This window comes from Heteronotia binoei, chromosome 10 (genome assembly GCF_032191835.1).
Source record: "Heteronotia binoei isolate CCM8104 ecotype False Entrance Well chromosome 10, APGP_CSIRO_Hbin_v1, whole genome shotgun sequence".
Classification (NCBI taxonomy): domain Eukaryota; kingdom Metazoa; phylum Chordata; class Lepidosauria; order Squamata; family Gekkonidae; genus Heteronotia; species Heteronotia binoei.
The window spans coordinates 29165271-29173948 of NC_083232.1; the positions used below are offsets into that span (position 1 = coordinate 29165271).

Consider the following 8678-nt stretch of genomic DNA (forward strand, 5'->3'; position numbering starts at 1 on the left):
TATATCTTTTCATGTGACAACACTGAAGAAATTACACTTGGCTACAATGTAAAGTAGTGAGTCTACAGCTTGTATAACAGTGTAAATGTGTTGTCCCCTCAAAATTACACAACACACAGCCATTAATGTCTAAACTGTGAGTATACCCCTAAGTGATAATGTCCAAATGGGGCCCAATTAGCCGTTTTCCTTCCCTGGTGTCATGTGACTTGTTAGTGGTACAAGGTATCAAGTGTGAAGGGGAAGCAGGTTATCGCTCTCACTCCCTCATTCTGGTCACTGGAAGTTCCACATGGCACCTCATGGCAATGAACTCTCTGAGGATCTGAAAAAAACGAATTGTTGCTCTACATAAAGATGGCCTAGGCTATAAGAAGACTGCCAAGACCCTGAAACTGAGCTTCAGCACGGTGGCCAAGACCTTACAGCAGTTTAACAGAACAGGTTCCACTCAGAACAGGTGTCGCCATGGTCGACCAAAGAAGTTGAGTGCCTGTGCTCAGCATCGTATCCAGAGGCTGGCTTTAAGAAATAGACGTATGAGTGCTGCCAGCATTGCTACAGAGTTTGAAGGGGTGGGGGGTCAGCCTGTAAGTGCTCAGACCATACGCCGCACACTGCATCAAATTGGTCTGCAGGGCTGTTGTCCCAGAAGGAAGCCTCTTCTAAAGATGATGCACAAGAAAGCCCGCAAACGGTTTGCTGCAGACAAGCAGACTAAGGACATGGATTTCTGGAACCATGTCCTGTGGTCCGATGAGACCAAGATAAACTTATTTGGTGTTAAGCATGTGTGGCAGCAACCAGATGAGGAGTACAAAGACAAGTGTGTCTTGCCTACAGTCAAACATGGTGGTGGGAATGTCATGGTCTGGGGCTGCATGAGTGCTGCCGGCACTGGGGAGCTACAGTTCATGGAGGGAACCATGAATGCCAACATGTACTGTGACATACTGAAGCGGAACATGATCCCCCTCTTTTCGGAGACTGGGCCGCAGGGCAGTATTCCAACATGATAACGACCCCAAACACACCTCCAAAATGACCACTGCCTTGCTAAAGAAGCTGAGGGTGAAGGTGATGGACTGGCCAAGCATGTCTCCAGACCTAAACCCTATTAAGCATCTGTGGGGCATCCTGAAACGGAAGGTGGAGGTGCACAAGGTCTCTAACATTCACGAGCTACGTGACGTTGTCATGGAGGAGTGGAAGAGGACTCCAGTGGCAACCTGTGAAATTCTGGTAAACTCTATACCCAAGAGGGTTAAGGCAGTGCTGGAAAATAATGGAGGCCACACAAAATATTGACACTTTGGGCTCCATTTGGACATTATCACTTAGGGCTGTACTCACTTTTGTTGCCAGCAGTTTAGACATTAATGGCTGTGTGTTGCATAATTCTGAGGGGACAGCACATACACAAGCTGTTGACTCACTACTTTACATTGTAGCCAAGTGTAATTTCTTCAGTGTTGTCACATGAAAAGATATACTTAAATATTTACAAAATGTGAGGGGGTGTACTCACTTCTGTGACATACTATATGTCTTACTGCATTTCTGCATTTCTACTGTGTTTCTAGGTAATAGAGAGGTAGGGGTTTTTTATAGCCCAAACACATTAATATTGAATTTCTTACTTCGCCACATTGTTCAACCACCAGTGGACTAATGGCAGGCTGGCAAAGTGTAGTGTGTAGCTGGCTCTCGTGATGAAATTAGGCAGGAGGTTGCAGCCAATTGGCACATGTATATGATAGCATGTGCCAGTGTATCACTGATGTGTCATGAAGGGTATATAAGACTGTAATCATTTTGAAAAATTTCAAAGCAGTTTGGTAATGCTAGCTATGCCTAGCTGTGCTCTCCAATTATTGCAATAAATGCTTTTCCCCCTTCCCCCTTCACCTGGACTCCAGCTGTATGCCTTTTATTGGCCAAGGACATTCATATGTGCAGATTTGTACAACAGCTTCAAATATGAGGCTCCCAATGAACTCCCCATTAGACAACACAGCCCTGAAACAATAATTCTAAAAATTACAATATAGAACATACATCTCCCTCCCTTACCAGTTTCCATCAAAAATCATAGTTACCTTAAACAAGGTGTTAGGAGCCTATAATTAAGGTTCAAGTTCCCCAGCAGAGCAGTCTTTCTTCCCACACAGTCTGTGCCCTTCTGCATCTAGACTGGCTCTACCCCTGAGAGCCAGTTTGGTGTAGAAGAAAGAAGATATTGGATTTATATCCTGCCCTCCACTCTGAAGAGTCTCAGAGCGGCTCACAATCTCCTTTACCTTCCTCCCCCACAACAGACACTTTGTGAGGTGGGTGGGGCTGGAGAGGGCTCTCACAGCAGCTGCCCTTTTCAAGGACAACCTCTGCCAGAGCTATGGCTGACCCAAGGCCATTCCAGCAGGTGCAAGTGGAGGAGTGGGGAATCAAACCTGGTTCTCCCAGATAAGAGTCCGCACACTTAACCACTACACCAAACTGGCACCACAAACTGGTGTAGTGGTTAAGTCCATGGACTCTTATCTGGGAGAACCAGGTTTGATTCCCCACTCCTCCACTTGCACCTGCTGGAATGCCCTTGGGTCAGCCGCAGCTCTGGCAGAGGTTGTCCTAGAAAGGGCAGCCGCTGTGAGAGCCCTCTCAGCCCCACCCACCTCACAGGGTGTCTGTTGTGGGGGAGGAAGGAGATTGTGAGCTGCTCTGAGACTCTGAGATTTAGAGAGGAGGGCGGGATATAAATCCAATATCATCTTCTTCTTCCTGGCTTATTCCATTCTGAGCTAGGGGTTACACAAGCTGGAACAAAAACAACAAGAAGTTTTAGCCAGGCACAGGGATGTCAGCCTCCAGGTGGGACCTGGTGATCCCCCAGAATTACAGCTCATATCCAGACTACAGAGATGATTTATCCTAGAGAAAATGTATGCCTTCAAAAGCGGACTCAGTGGCATTAGGTATCTCAGCCTCCATGTAGGACCTGGGGATCCCCTGGAATTACAACTCATCTCCAGACTACTGAAATCAGCTCCCCTGGAGAAAACTGATGATTGGAGAATGGACTCTTTGGTACTGTACCCCACTGAGGTCCCTGCCCTCCCCAAGCTCCACCCCCAAATCTCCAGGAGTTGCCTGAGCTGCATTTGGCAACTGTATGGCCCCATCCAGGGCTTTTTTCATAGAAAAAGTCCAGCAGGTATTCATTTACATATTAGGCTACACCCCTTACATCACCATAGTTTTGCACAGGGCTTTTTTGTAGAAAAAGTCCAGCAGGAACTCATTTGCATATTAAGACACACACCCCTGATGCCAAGCTAGCTAGAACTGCATTTCTGTGCCTTCCTGCTCAAAACAAAACAAAACAAAAACCCTGAACCCATCCCCTGCCAGTGTCCAGGTGGGACCTGGCAACCCTAAGTAGCATTGTACCTACTGCAGTCCCTGTCCTCCCCTGGATTCATGTCCCAATCTCCAAGAGTTTCCCAATATGGATCTGGCAACCCAACTCCCCATCCCCCACTGGTGGCAGGGTGAGGGGGAACCTGGCTACTCTAGCCAGGCATCAAAAAACTTTAGAGAAGATACCAAGTAAAAGAGAGAGCAAAAGGGTATTCCAGCACAGGGTGGCAAGCTACCAAAAAGGTCCTGTTTTTTATGACCCCACTCGCACACCTTCCATCTTAAGGCAGGGGAAACACGAAAGAGGTCCTAAGATGTAGAATGTACTGCACAGGCAGTATTATACAACCCAGTTCAGTCGTGCTGTGGCCTTTCCTCTGTGGCAGGCTGTGGGAATCATGCGTCTGAAAGGCTGCTTGGTTCCCGGGTCCCACAAAGGCCACAGACAGGAAAGTGGGTGAGACCATGTGTCTGGCACTCCAGCCTGGAGCGCCTACGTTCCCCATTGTGTCTGAGGAGTCAAAAGGGCACAGGTATCTCACATCCGTGTTCACCCACATTCTCACTTCCTTATGCTGATCCATGCAGTATTGACAAATTGATGACTGTATTGAATCCTGTAAATGGTATAGATATGGTCTGCTTCCATTGAACAGATGTTTCCTGTTATTTGTTTAAGCACTATGTACTAGGGTAAATTTAGCTTCAAGACAGCATGTATAAATAAAATAAGGGTTGGCTGAAAAGTCAGACCTCTCTGCTTCCTCAAGATACATGTGTCAACTGATCATTCCTACAGCAGGCGTCCTCAGCCCTTTCAAACCTGTGAGCACCATTGTCATTCTGACAAAGGGTGGTGAGTGCAGCTCCAAAATGTCAGGGAGGGAAGTTATACATAACTGTAATTGTCAGGGAGGGAAGTTATGCGTAACTGTAATAGTAACTCTTCAACATTTCAGGCAGAACCTCTCTTTAACAGGATGCCTTTTAAAATTAATATATTTTAAAAATATTTCCTTGTATGCACACACACACATAGAGCGTTTTCACACTGACCTTACTCGGGAGCGACGTCCCTCTTCACCATGCAGTGTCTGCGTGGATTTCACACTAATTGCTCCGCAGAACCCAGAAGAGCCGCAAAGTCCCGCGGCTTTTGCGTCTCTTCCGGGTTCTGCGGAGCAATTAGTGCGAAATCCGCGCAGACGCTGCGCAGTGAAGAGGGACGTCGCTCCCGAGTAAGATCAGTGCGAAAACGCCCATAGAGTAACACAGTGCTGTGGTGGCAGCTGTTGCTGAAGCCTTTTTTAAAAACTCTGCAGAACTAATCAGATCTGCCTTGCTAGGCAGAAATCCCCTCCCCCCCCCAGTCCTCTGTCTAAAAAACACTTGTTGGACACTGGGAAAGGTGTTGAGAGGCACTTTGGGATCCTCAGCCATCATGTTGGGAACTCCTGCTCTATAATTTATTTTCAATGAGAAATCCACACATAGACATTCAAACTCCTTTTTTTGGAAATATATTGCCTAATCTTAGGTGGTGATACACTGAAGCAGTACCTCATGGGATTTGGCGACATGAAGGTGAAAAAACAGATAATCACAGAACTGATGAAGGCTTTTGGAGGTGCGTGTACACGTATCCCATTCCATGGGATCCAAAAGTTCCCTGTCTGTCTCCCCAGTGGTGATATCCTTCTGCACATGAAAGCAGCACTGAGAGCATTCTATATATTGTAATGTCAGGTGGGCAGAGCAGGAAAATGGCTATTTACCAAATGGTTATTACTTAGCAGAAAAAAGGGTAGTAGATTTCAGCTAATACAGCCCCTTGAACTCATGCTGTTAAAATGGAATATTAAGAAATATTTGCCTAGAAGTATAGAAATGTATACTCCTGTTGAAGTTTGCTATTGCCATCAATAGGAGTTAAGGCTTAAATTGTATGCACAGTTAAATTATGCACAGTGTCACTGAATACAGTGGGACTGACTTCTGAGTAGAAATTCATAGTTTACACAGTAGGTTAGCTAGCAGAAGGGCAAACATGCCAGTTTAAGCAAGTTTATGACATGCACTGCAATACTAAAATCATAAAAATCAGGAACCGTTTAAGTGAGGATGGTTCTATAAACAGTTTGAGCCTTGGTAATAAAACAGCTTTCACTGAAATAAAATGAAAGATATCCTTGAGTTACTCCATTAGGAGCATTATAGATACTCTACCACACAGGCAGTAAGAGGTGAAATAACTTCAAATAACTTGTGAGTAAATTTAATTTGGAGTGATATAGTTCCCCTAAGTGTAATGAAATGAAAGTTGTTAAGTTAGTACTAGCGTTTCTAACATTTTGTAAACTATTATTTTAAGCTACAAATGTACAAAACATGGAATACTACAAAAGATGTGCACGCTGCAATTAAACTTGGTTTCTCTTCAGGGTCAAACTTCTCATAGTTTGCCTGTGCAATTCATGTTTTGTCCAACAGAGTAAATGGGAAAATGGAGGACCGGTTTTTACCAGATCTTATTATTTTTGTTTTTCTTTGTTAGGCCAGGGATTTCGCCTGCATTTTACCCGCATAGTTATAGCAACTGAGTACCTCAGTCAGCTCTCAAGGAAGACACGCAGTATCAAATTTCCCAGCCCACTTAATTTGAAAGCCTGCCAAGATAGGTGAAAGCCCTTATACATATGTAAAGCAGGAAGTTCAAATTACACAGCCATGTAAATTCCCAGTGATTGATGCACATTATTTAAACAATAATGATTTTAAAAGATCCCTTCAGCTAGAGCAGCATTTTGTCACCGTCTCTCGCCTTCCGGATGTCATGCAGACTTTGGACGGTGCATTGTACTTTGGGTAGTGATTTATTTCGGATTTATATCACTTCCCGAAGGCCGCGGGGGAGCTCCACGGTGGGAGGATCCAAAAAAACTCAGTGCCACAGCCATTTTGTTTGTGGGCAGCATGGTAGAATTCTGTCAGTCAGTATAAGGAGGGGTTTTTAAACAGTATTTGTGGGATAACTATGCCTACCACAATGGTTGTGTCTATTGAAATTAATATTCTTAGTTCTGTTTATGGCGGTAGGTGTGTAGATTTGAGGAGGAGGGAGGAGAGAAATCTTCCCTTTCCCGCTATTCCTTTTATTATCAAGGAGTCATGGATTTTTGTTCCAGGCGTGACTGGCTTGTTAGGTATTGTGGTATCATTCAACTCAACTAATTTTGCTATATTCACTTTAAAATCGCGCTAGGTGCCTTGACCGAAGGTTGGGGGGTGGGGTGGACTAATAAACGTGTGGACAAGATCTTTTAAAGAAATATTCAAGGGTGGGAGGGGAAATTGCCAAAGCTCCTGCCGGTCTGGAAACGAGTGAATTATATTTGTATGCGTGTCCCTTAACACCCCCTCCTTCTCTTTCCGTTCCCCCAAGGACAGGTTTATGTACCGAAAGGGACGTCGAAAAGCTTTGAGGGAGCTCTTGTTTTGCAGTGTCACAAAGATGAAGCCGAGCCTTTTTGGTGGCTGGGTTGTGGGGTGTGTTTAAGAAGCCTGTATAAAATGGCACACTGCATTTCTGCATTTTTTCCAGGCTGCAGAAGGGGGGAGAGCGGGGGATAGTGCAGACTGTGTAGGGACACTGCCCTCCTAACCAATCAGAACACGCCTGTTTGCCATTACAAAGTTGTTAACCCCAGAGTCTTCTGGCTCCTGCTGCCTCTGCTTTTAATCTTCTTTGGATATTTCTCTGGTTTACTCAAACGCCCTCGCAGATCCTGAGGTGTGTGTGTGTGTGTCGTGGGGGTAACCTTCGGAACTGACCATTGATCGTGGGAGAGACTTTCGGTTTGCATTTGCAAAGATTTTTAAAGATGTTTGGGGATTCTTTGGCTGCGTGGAGGTGGCTATTTGCAAGCGAGAAACTATACACAGCCTATTTTGTTACAGTCGTTGTGAAGAGGCAGCTGTCTGCTTCTTTTCGAGGTAAGTTTTCTAATCCTTTTAATTTGTGTGTGTGTGTGTGTGTGTTGTAATCCGCTAGCCTCAGATATATTTCTTATTTTTAGGAAACAAGACATAGGCTTGTGTTTTCCTCTTAGGTGTGAGCTCTTCTAATTAATTGAAGCTAGCGTCGGCTGTTACGTGTATATAAATATATATGTATATATCTGAGCATTATATTTGAAAACAATTTTCTTTCTCTCCGGAAGGGTGAATCTGTTAGAACCATACGTTGTACTTGGATCTTTTATGAACCGACGAAGAACTCGAATGTTTTCAAGGTGGAGCCTCTAAAAACGATAAGAAATATGACCAGAGCAAAACAAAAAAAAATTTTTTTTCTTAACCCCCCCCCCCCCAATGCATTGTTTGAGGGTACCAGGAATACTTTTTTAAAAAAGGATGTTTGTGGTTGCAATTATTTGGGGGCTGGATGAATTGGCTTGGTGTAAAGTACACGAGAAACTGCCCTTCATGTAATGAAGGAGGGGATTGACAGGGTTTATATTAAGTTATGTCTGTTACTAAACATTGGCCTTTGTATTCGCCAATCAGCTGTCTTTTGGTCACTCATCTTAAAGCATTCTTTATATAAAGGATCCTAATGAGCATACCTCGCCTAAGGTGTCGTGTTCTTTTCTTGAGGAGGTGCAATTGGGAGACATTTTGTAATTTTTGGCATTTTTCTAGGCTTTTTTTTTTTTTTTGCACACGGTGGGAAATCTTTTTTGTTTTGTATTGATCTGTGTTGGTGGCGCTGTGGTGCTTCTAAACAATTTATGTCCGTTTCACCAAGAAAAGGGGGGGGGGAGAAAGGTGGGGCAAGATTTGATCTATTGTATCATTTCCTCTTTTCTCCTAGCGAAGTGCAAGTTACAATGTTATTATATAATTTTTTTTCAAAAATATGTATAATGTATTCTTATGAGAACTCAGTATTCCCTATAACAGATATGTCGTCAGTCCTTTGTTGTTCTGAGACAAGAGGCAGGGGTTGGAATTTTTTTCTTGCTTTAAAAAAAACAAACCCTAAGGTATGTGAAGAACTGAGCTGTTCTTAAGTACTGTCTTAACCCCTTCTCCCCAATATATTTTGTAGTGGCTACAAATTATTCCATAGGCTCTATGCAAGTCCTAAATAATTTTACTGTACTATAAATTCATTATTAGATAAGAAGTATTTAAAAGCATTGAATCATATCCCTCCCTTGCCTAAAGAACTACAAAACACTTGTAAATATATAATAATT

General features: G+C 43.8%; 1 long non-coding RNA gene across 1 annotated transcript; it reads left to right on the forward strand.

Annotated features, from left to right (window-relative positions):
- The first annotated feature begins 6905 nt into the window (after nucleotides 1-6905).
- On the forward strand, nucleotides 6906-8041 carry LOC132578252 (uncharacterized). The gene is made up of 2 exons (XR_009555877.1): nucleotides 6906-7410; nucleotides 7638-8041. It is a non-coding gene; the product is annotated as an uncharacterized LOC132578252 (long non-coding RNA).
- The last annotated feature ends 637 nt before the right edge of the window (nucleotides 8042-8678 follow it).